Here is an 11,634-nt window from a genome sequence, read left to right as displayed (position 1 = left end):
ATTATTAAATTTTGTACATGGCCAACGTGGCCTTCTGAACGAAATCGAGATTTAAAATAGCGGATTTTTCTAATTATCCTCCAAAAATTCCAAATAAAACTTTATGATTTTCTCGAACGTTTAAAACTAACGACTCGTTAGTCGACGATCCATGACCGATTGCAAGTTTTTGACATCGACAATAACGCAGAAACGAAAAATAACAATAAATTGTTACCTCATAAAGGCGAAATATCAGTGAAAAATACAGTGTATTTCCTGAAAGTTCCAAAAAGTTTTTCGTTGAAATTATCAACCACCGTCAAGAGGTTGTGCAATGGTAGGTGGGGCTCGCACCCACACCCCAGCAAACATTTTCGTACGTATATCAAAGTAACAAATATGATATATGTACCGATATATAACTTAAAAAAAAATCGCATTCGATGCCCGAAACCAGCATATGCGTACTGTTTTGGAGGCGATATACGTGCAGCAAATTATATAAAAATAATTCACATTCATAAATATTTGTATACGATGAAATCCGACCCAACATGAATAGTTCCATAATGCTATACAATTCTGTGACGAAAATCGTATGTGAATCAGTTACTATCATTTTGTACGAAAAAAGGTAAACTAGGGTGCGCTTTATTAAGCTTTATGTACGATTTCGAGTTTGTTTAGCGATATTTAAGATGATTTTCACACATTATTATACGATTTGTAGTTTGCTGGGACTCTTTCGGATGATACCCAAATGTTTTGCTCACTAAACTACTGCCGCTAGTTATGTTAGGTATTTTAATACCTAGTTTTGTTTTATCCTATGCAACGATATTGTTTTTATATGACTGCTCTTTTGTTTCTACCGCCGAGAAGAACTAGGTATTAGTCTACCTACCACATCTGCCGTTGCTCATCTCAATATATTTTTGGTCTTTATACAATATTTACAGTTCATCCATATAATCATTCTTCGCATCAGATACTTTATCCCTTTCCAAATTGGTTTACGTCATGATCACGTTTAGAGTCATATAAGAGTAAATAAAAAGAAAACACACTTGATGGTGGTTTATTCACGAGACTTGCCGTTGCGGTTGACGGCAACGGACTGCTTGTTTCTATCGTACTGACCGAGTAGATAACAGTCTATCGTCTAGTTTTGTTTACTGCAGTCGTCACGCATTCCGACCGATTAATGCAAAATATTGAAAATCGATTAGAAAACTTGAAAATAATAAAAACTCTTGTTTATATTTCTCCATCAAAATTATTTTTTTGGTCACCTGTACTGTGATTGTAATTAAACCCATAACTTATTGACTATCAACGCACCTAACCGGGAATGCAAACCGATTTTCAGCGCATAGGATTGCTATACGTCTGCTGCAACCAATTACGCAGTATAAATACTAATCCAATATTTATCGTAAAAACTTCAAGCGGACGTAAAAATGCAAAAAAAGAGAACGAAAACAATTTACGAAAATCAGAACTCCACTGTACAACTCAACATACCCGACCCGACTACCGCCAACCGAAATAAATATTTTCCACGCTGAAAACATCCACTTTCTCGTGTAGGTACTTGCTATCTGCGATCGGAAAGTAGAAATGCCAACAAAGCGCACCGCAGCGAAACGGGCGAACCTCACCACCCCCGGGATCCAACCCAGCTGTAGGGTAATCAAATTCACTTGCCGTTCTGAATTTTCCACACTGTGCAACCAAGAAGAAAAAAAAGAGTAGGTAACAGTCTCACTGCATGCACCGTGGGAGCAAACGAGGTAGTGCGGAATTTGTAAGTAAATAAATAAATCGAGAATAAATATCGGCAACAGAGTCTATCCGACAGTCCGGATGGCAACCTCAGCGTATCGGGACGGCAGCTGCCATGCTAATTTTTCAGCTGCAAAAAATATAACGACGTTTGTTATTATTATTGATTAAGTAGAATAAAGGAGATAGACATTTGCGCGTACCGCGCAAAGTAAACTGTCCGTTTATCCCTGGTTTATATTTTACTTTCGGTTGTGTAAATAGCAGTACACAGACCCTCCACCACCCACAAGATATCCCGACTGAAATCTGTAACCCAAGGAGAATTCACAATACTTTCTCTAATGGCAGATAATGGCGGAACTGAAAACGGAGAAATTGAAATGTAAGTCGAAGAGTTCGATATCGAACCGAACCGGCTCATAAATGATTGATGAGTTTGTCGCATTTTATTTTATACTGTATTCAGTGCAAATGGATGCTGAAGAAATAAAGTGAATCCGGGTTTTTATTAATTCAACGTAAATATATCTTGTTATCGTTCGAAATGCAGCAATAAAATTTAGGTTTTTAGAATCGATTTAATTCCTTTTATTTGGTTTGTTTGTTTGTTTTGGAATTGGAATTCCATTACCATTACTTATAGCAACGATCCATTTCAATCAATATAAACGATTAAGGTTTCTTAATTCAGTTCTAGAAAGAAGTCTCTAATGCGAATTTTCTGTGAAACTATTCTAGGGCAAAATCATTAGCTGTAAGTGGATGGTCATAAACCTGCTGCGAATGTCTTTCCCAATGTTGATGATGAAAGAAAAACAAAATCTGTTGCACTCTGCTTAGAATAACTAAATCCTTTAGTAGACCAAAGATAGACTAATCGCATATAAGACATGTTAATTCGTTTTTGAATGTGAAAGCAATGTTGTAAACCTTTTGTATGTATAGCTACTGTAGATTACCGGAAGGCCCCTAGGAGGGGACTCCCCGGAACAAAAATATCATCCAGAGCTGTGTAGACCTATATTTATATGGATGTTACCTATTTTTCATGATCGAATCTACAGATCGAACATGCAAATGAATCAAAAAGCAAATAAATTGCCCAAATAGTCCACTAAACTGTTCGTTTTGCCATGTGAATCGTCAGTGATTATCACCGAGCTATTCCTTCCGGCAGGTACGGATTTCCGTCGAAAAGGTTAACGCATAATCATAACTGTATCGATAAATTAATAACGACCCGGCTTGACAGCACCCGTTCCTTCAACCATATCTATGCAGATGATGACATGCCCGACCAGCCAGTAGCGCAATGTCTAACACACCAAGGCCTGGCGCGGTGGTCGTAAAAATAAATCACTTACGGCAAGCTCACTTTATGCAGGATACCTACTATCTTCCATGTTCGTTCTAGCACGGCTTGCAAGCATCGTTCAACAAAAAAGGAGTTGAAAACTAGAGCTGTGAGGAAATTTTAACGTCGTCATACAGGCGAATGGCGCCGCCGATAGGATCAACGTGGTATCGAAGCAGAGTCGAGTAAAATGACAAATTGATTGAGACATATGATTCACGTCAGCTAGTAAGGGGGAAAATTCAGTTGAATCGTCTTTTTCAATTGTATTTCTCCCCAGTGCACACTAAAAATTTCTAGCGCATGTTGGCTAGAATAAATATAGGATTTTCGGATCACTATCGCTCGGAATTGGTCTTTTCAAAATGATAATGTGCCACATTAAATTAGACTGAAGTTAGACTGAAGAGTCATGAGGTAAAATGAAAAACACACACATTTTTCAGGCTTAACTCATGGACTAAGTCTAAGATTGTAGCATGTACAAAGTATTAGAATTATTGTATTGACATTATTTATTTCACGCAACAACTCAATTTCTTCACATTCTTATACTTGAATCATCTATTATGCAAAATAAATTCTTTTTTTTTGTCAGAGGCCGAATCGCACTTTTCACCCTTTTTATTTTTCGCTGGTGTAGTGAAGCTTTTAGCACCCGTTTTCTTTCTTTCACCAGCAGATAGACGCTGTTTTGTTTTATCTAGTATTTGCAGAGCACACAGTCTTCTGCAGCTCACAGTGCATAAAACTGCAATAATTCTTCGCACTGTTGCCTCGTCCATGAATCATACTTTTGCCTCGCTAGGCGCTTAGCGGGGTTTGATAAAATTATGTAAAAAAAGAAATATATTTTGTAAATGTTTCTTACCGCATTTTTAAAAGAGATCTTTGAATAATGTGAAACGCTGCTTCAGCTTTTCAACGAGTAATAACCTCCGACTGATATCGTATTTGTCGTATTTATAACGAAATATTGCATCCAAACAGCACTGAATAAACATTTACATTTAAATCAGCAAATATGCTTCTTATACAACAAATGTTTACGATACTTGAATTCTATCGTATCAGTGCAATTACCAATCCATACCAATATGATCAAATTACACGGAATCTACAGTGATAAATCATGGAAAAGTACCTATCAATGGGTATAGCACTTTTACACCTCCTTACTCTAGTTATATTTAGATTTTTGAAATATTTTCAGATTTTTCAATAATCAACTAGTACTGCAGCATGCTTGATAATGTGGAAAATCCTATTGAACATGCGAATATTTCTTAAACTTACATTTCTAAATCTTCCCACGCTTCCTAAATTACCACTTCCAGCACATCAGTGTTATGTTGGAATAGATCCGTCCCACTATGATTCGCTAAATAATGTTTTCCATCGATTTATATTCTGGAAACACATTCTTCTCGTAATTCTCGTTAATAGCATAGTTTCCTGAATCCTTCCTCTAGTTTCTTACCACTTTATCCGATCTACTAAACCTGCGTCCAATTTCGTGAATTGAAACACCTTCTTTGCTACGGATTGAAAACATTGTCGCGAAATCAGATTCGAAGTTTTATTTGGAACTAGCTGACTCGACAAACTTCGTATTGCCACTAAATAAACTGTGTTGTACATAAATCGTGAATCTCAACCTTAGATCATTCATTTTGACAGTTACGTAACTATGATACCCATACTACCCATGCTAGCTAGTAATAAACAGATTTGTAATTTTCCATCAGAGTGAAGTAGAAAACAATTCCCCCCATTGCTTAGCCAGAAAGCGGATAGCAATATTCGCCGTGATTGTATAACATTTCGCCGAATACCATTTCGCGCAAAACCTTACGCGGAATGTACCGTTTCACGGAAAACCTTTTTGTAGAATGTACCATTTCGCAGGGGTGATCCTCTCCTTACCCGCTGTCGCTCGTTCAGACCCAACTGAAGGAAAGTAATAGAGGTCAGCAGACCTAGGAAAACAAATAAAGCTAGACAGTGGTAATTTTTGCGGGGGCACTGCAAATAGTTTTTGGTGGTCTTGTTATTGAATGTTATGTTTTATGTTGGGGAAGAATAAATGCTTAATGCGAGAAATGTAGATTCAGGCCAACTAAAAATTCTTGATATTAGGCCAAAAATATAGACTTAGCGAAGGTGAGAGTCGAGCTAACAGCTCCCAATCTCTAGTTGAGCGTGTTGTTTAACCAATTACACCACTAAGCCGTCTATGTTTTATGGAAGAGTCCAAAATTTATCGAGCTCGAGTAGTTTTTGAGTTACTGGTTTGTTTGTATGACTATGAGAGTCTTTATCTCCCCACCACAGGGGTGAGGGGTCTCAAACCATCATAAAATAAATGCCTCCAAAATCCCCCAAATGCCAAATTTGGTTCCATTTGCTTGACTAGTTCTCGAGTTATGAGGAAATTTGTGTTTCATTTCTGTAGGAACCACCCCCCCCCCCCCACTTCTAAACCTGTATGGAAGCTACCTCTCTTAGAAGAAGGAGGGGTCTCAGTACACCATAGAAAAAATTCCTGCCTCCTGAAACCCGCACATCCCAAATTTGCTTCCATTTACTTGATTAGTTCTCGAGTTATGAGGAAATTTGTATTTCATTTGTACAGGAGCCCCCCCCCCCTCCTAAATAGGAGAGGGTCCTAATTCACCATAGTAAAAAATTCTACCACCTAAAACCCCCACATTTGTACAGGAGCCTAAATAGGAGAGGGGTCCTGTTGGAGATTGCCAACAACCGGAATGTATTCCGAAATAATAATCCCCAAATAAAACGACCGCGACTTGCGTTTTACTGGTAGGGGGATTATTATTTTCCTAAAAGGTGTACATAATATTATAAACTTATAACAGTAGCAAAGAATGGGTCTAGTCATTTAGTAATCTCGGTAAGCAGACTTACGTTTAGTTTCACGTTTAGTACTGATTCCTCCTGTATGCTTCCTTGATAAGGTTTGCTGTACTACCTACTTCGTATTCGATCCGTACTCTTTATCCGTACTAGTTATGTTAAGTCTAAGATTAATATATTACACATCTACACTTATTCCAATTTGATTTACCTTGGTTTGCCAAGCGTTAAGTTAGTTAGGTGTAGTACGATCGAATCGCTTAAGATGCACTTTCTATTCGTTAGAATTCACATTAATAACATTAATAATTTAGATGTAATTTCATGTTGTAGGATTACCTTTTAGAAATATAAACTAGCACTCTTAAGTTTAGTATGATTTATAGAATTATAAACTTGTAGAATTCCAATAGATATGCATCAATTTAGATAAACTTTAGATAATATAGATAAGACTTGAATAAGGTTTAGGTTTAGCTATATGATGACTTGCAATTAAGGTTTAGGTTTAGCTATATGATTAGGTATAAACATATCGTCTGTCATGTTTCTGTCAGACAGCTCTCTTCACTATCCACTCACCGACGGCAGGGTTGGAAACCGTAAGTGTGATGGTTCCTTCGTGCTTCTAACTGCCGGCAATTAGCTTGCTAGGTTAATAGGGTAAGGCGCGCTGGCATGAAATTGCCAACAAGTCCTAATTCACCATAGAAAAAATTCCTGCCTTCCAAAACCCCTACATACCAAATTGGGGTTTATTTGCTTAATTAGTTCTCGAGTTATGAGGAAGTTTGTATTTCATTTGCATGGGATCCCCCCTTCTTAAAGAAGGCAGGGGTCCTAATTTACCATAGAAAAAATTCCTACCTCTTAAAACCCTCACATGTAAAATTTGCTTCCATTTACTTGATTAGTTCTCGAGTTTTGAGGAAATTTCTATTTCATTTCTACAGGAGCCCCCCCCCCCCTAAATAGGAGAGGGGTCCGAATTCACCATAGAAAAAAATTCTACCACCTAAAACTCCCACATACCAAATTTGCTTCCGTTTGCCTGATTAGTTCTCGAGTTATGAGGAAATTTGTGTTTCATTTGTGTAGGAGCCCCCCTTTTAAACTTGTATGGGTGCCACCTCTCTTAGAAGAAGAAGGGGTCTCAATACACCATGGAAAAAATTTCTGCCTCCTAAAACCCTCACATTCCAAATTTGCTTCCATTTGCTCCATTACTTCTCGACTTATGAGGAAATTTGTATTTCATTTGTATGGCAGCCCCCCTCTTAAAAGGGGGAGAGGTCCTAATTCACCATAGAATTCTTGCCTCCAAGAATCCCCACATGCCAAATTTGGTTCCATTTGCTTGATTTGTTCTCGAGTTATGAGGAAATTTGTGTTTCATTTGTATGGGAGCCCCCCCCCCCCTCCTCTTAGGGGTAGGAGGGGTCTCTAACTATCATAAGAACCTCCCATGGCCCCAAAAACCCCTGCATACAAATTTTCAAACGCCAAACGGTTCAGTAGTTACTGAAGCTATAAGGAACATTTCGACAGACAGACAGACAGACAGACAGAAATCCATTTTTATAGGTATAGATTAGACATGAAATCGAACGTAAAATGAAATTTTACTTGAAATTGAAATTGAATTGGTATGGGAATTGGTGTAGAAACAGGTTAAGAATTTTATGGATGTTTCTTGTAGCATTTTTTCTCAGCTTTCCAATGGTGGTCTTAAAATGAAAATCGGCTGGAGGGCTCATGGTGAAAACGGCGGTTTTTTTGTATAAAATCCAATATGGCAACCAAACCCAAGATGGCCGCCAAATAATTTTTTTACTCTGTTTTGTTTTTTTTAGCTCAGTTCTTCTTTTTTACAGAACCGGGCCATTTGTTAGTTGTTTCATGGCAAATTTATGAAATATCACATGATATAGATCTCAAGGTTTGCTCAAAATTCAATTTTTTAACTGTTAGGCCCCTGTGTGTATTTTTCTAATAAAACTTGAAGGGAATAATAGAGTAACAGTGGTCCTTGATTTAAAGAACTCGACCGAAATAATTCGTATTTACATCAAATAGAATACCTCGATTAAATCGTTTACTAGCAGTAAGAAATGATATTATAACCAGTAAATGAATATGTTAAATAATGGACAACAACCATACTATGAATATGGAGCAGAATTATATAGAAATAAGGGTTTATTCTCAAAATACGTTATACCATAAAGAAAAAGAGACTATTTAATACGTGAGCAACACCTTAATCTGTTCGGCTGAGGTGAAATAATTAAAAGAGCAAAATCGAAGAGAAAAGAGCATATCAAACCTGCTTGGGAGTTATCAAAAAACAAATAGAGTATTGAACTTATTCTATATTGCACTGTTATTAATTATATGTAATTAACATTACATAACAAATGGTGCTTTTGTGAGAAACGATGAATAGGTTATCCTTCAAATTTTTCGTCGTGATCATCCTGGGTTTCCGTGTTACACGTTGGCCAGTCTGTCAAAATATCCTTATAGAATTTAGTGATATCATGTTATTCATCTGGAATAAAAGATTCCAACTTTTTGATGTCGACGATTTTTTTTATATTTATTGTAAGTTTTCCATTTGGGTATGCTGCAGCAGGATTGTTTGGGAGGTTCAAGCGCTCTGAACGTGATAGCAGAAGCCGAAAGGTATTGGAGTTGATGTCACCGATATTATTTCTAGCCACCACAAGGTCCTTAAAATGCTTAGAATGGGAAAACCGATTAAACTGCGAAATTCGAAATGAACTTTTTGATCTTTTGGGGTCTTTCGGCCGCTGTTTTCCAAGGAAACCGTCGTTTACTTGTAATAGAATGGCCACCAGGATTTGAAATCCACAATAGTGTTCGCCTCAGTGAACTGCTGAGCTGTGTAGATACGGTCCACCTTATTTACCTTCCTCTTCAGTACTGCGAAGTCTCGGTCACATGGCAGAAAAGAGTGTCCTCTGATAGGGAAAAATTGCTCAATTGACTCCAACTTTCCCAATGATACCAAAGGTGAGCACATCCTTATCATCGTGTTATTTTTATTTTGAGCTGCACATGAATCAGAAAATATATGCAAGTGTTTAGCTGATTTGAGATTTTCTGTGATATACTGCATCAAAAACGAACATACTTCGTTTGGACCTTTGGTACGGTTCCCTTCGTGATAAATGAAGAATTTGGTACGACCATCTTTCAAATTGTGAATACCAAAAACATTAACCGTAAGCTGTCGCAAATAAAACGCCTCCTGAACTGGAATATTAGGCACTTGCAAGTTTTGCATGTAATCCATGGCAATAACCGCAACAGCTTTTTTATCAAAAGCTGCTCGTTTGGAAATTTCATTTAGCGAAGAATTCTTAATTTCAACAGATAGTATCTCACATGTGTAACATGTATCTACTTGTGGACGTGCGAACGACAAATCAAATTGTTCGCGGAAAATTTTTCTCTAAAAAGAGTATCTCACTTTTATGTCCGGATATTTTTCTCGGAACATATTCCACATAATGATCAGGTCTAGCTTCTTACTCAAATAACGCTTTTTTGACAGTTGCGTAATGAGACATTTTTACAGTAAATGACGAAATATGCTGTTTAACAAGGTTAATTATAATCCCCTATTTGGCGTTTCCAGGAGATGATTTACCACGCAAATAGTTTGGAGGCTTGCCTTTTGCTAGAAGCAAGCGCAGTCTTCGAAACCGCTCAGGTGTAATACCATGAAGGATTTCAAAGGCAGTTCGACACACACTGACTTTTTTGAGTGACATTTTGAGAAACATTGTATCCATAAGTGTTTGCTTTAGAAAATTTGCCAGAATTATCCGACTGGACCGACGTTGCACCGGTTTGATGTCGATCAAGTTTTGCTAGTAACAATCTTGTTCGGTTTTGCTCTGTAAGGTCCGAAATTCTCGAAAAATCCGCTCTTTGTCGGTTTTCGGAATGAGATTGCAACAGTTTTTAGTGCATCTAGATTATAAGAATGCTTTATTTACGATTATCCTTGTCGGCCAACCTAATTAACCTGCATGTACAATCAGCTCTTTCTTTTACAGCTGAAACGTCCTTCCCTTTCCAATGTTTATACGCCGTCCCTTTTATTTTTGCCATTTTAATTACTTCCGCCTTGTATTTCGTTGTCCGCCGAACACCACGTTTCCGCTTTTTGATTGTGTCCAAATCGAAATCTAAATCCGAAGACATTTTTGCACGCACGAATTATGACGCGAACACTGCTTACAACAACGAATGTAAACAACGAATGATAATTTCCTATTACCTATCGCAGCGCCTCTCTAGGTGATTTTCGGAAGCATGGATATTTGGGGTTTCTCAAACAAATGGATATTTGCAACCCCAATTAAAACGGGTTCGTGGAACTAACTTTGTCTGGAATTTTGAGGGAAGGTGTAGATATCCTCAAGGATTCAAAACGGCTAAAAAGTGACTTTTCATAAAAATGGCGTTTATGGAGTTTCTCAAACAAACGATTCAAATATTTGATTTTTTTATTCGACCAAAAAAAATTGCCTTTTAAGTATTTTTACTTAGCGTTTAAATGTGGAAATCAAAACTATTTTTGCTTTTTATATGTACGTTATTATTTTCCATGCAAAAATCCACGAAAAGAAACACAAAATCGGAAGAAATTTTATTTTTCCGATTTTCGGAAATTCAATTGTTTGAATTTCCATTTCTGTTTCACTCCGTACGCTCATTTTTTGAGTTCTTTGGGCTGTATAGCCCACAGACAACTGATTATATAAAAATTTGACTTATATCCCACAAATTATTTTTTGCCCCCCGTTTTTTCAAGCCAATTTCAAAGGAGGGGGTAATAATTTGCAATATATTTTTAAAAATTTGCACAATCTATTCCTTTGACTTTTCTTTGGAAATTTTGCAAAAACAGTTTCTGGAGTGCTGAGAAATTTCGCTTACATTTAAAAGAACTATATTTGTTCTATGATGCTTAGGCGTGATAATTTTTTTAAATAAGCTGTTACTGAGGAAGTGGGAAAATTTCCCAAGAACCTTTCTGAAAAAAGATCCCTCGATTTTTTAATTATTGTTTCGGTCGTAACTCCATCTAATATGACCATATACAAAATTTCATGAAATTCTGGAGCCCTTCGGCCCAAAAAGCTACAATGATTCTGTAAAATCCCCCTCTCCGAAAATATCTTTATAGGTCATTTTTTTGCCTACATTTCACCCACGAAACTAGGCAACGGAATGATTCAAATACCAATCAAAAATCCAAACGATTGTGTGCACACAGTTTTCAACGTAATGACATTTCAAGTACTGAAGCAGCCTGCGCCCAAATCATCGTCACACAACAAAACAATCATTAGGCAAAGTCTTGTGCCAACAACTGCCATCACGAAAGCCGTTAGTTCAGTTTAACATTCGACAAACGTCCTTTCAAAGATTGTCGTCGAATCGGGGTACAATCGTAAGCACAAACGTCATCGTCGTCTCTATCGTTGTCACACACTTGTCCCGGTGCAGAGAGTCCTTTCGAGCTTTGTCCAGCCAGGCAGACAGTGAACCAATGACTTGGTCGTTTTTTCTTTATTTGCTTTCCGCTCCACACA

The sequence above is a fragment of the Sabethes cyaneus genome, chromosome 3 (genome assembly GCF_943734655.1).
Source record: "Sabethes cyaneus chromosome 3, idSabCyanKW18_F2, whole genome shotgun sequence".
Classification (NCBI taxonomy): Eukaryota; Metazoa; Arthropoda; class Insecta; order Diptera; family Culicidae; genus Sabethes; species Sabethes cyaneus.
This window is presented reverse-complemented; position numbering follows the sequence as displayed.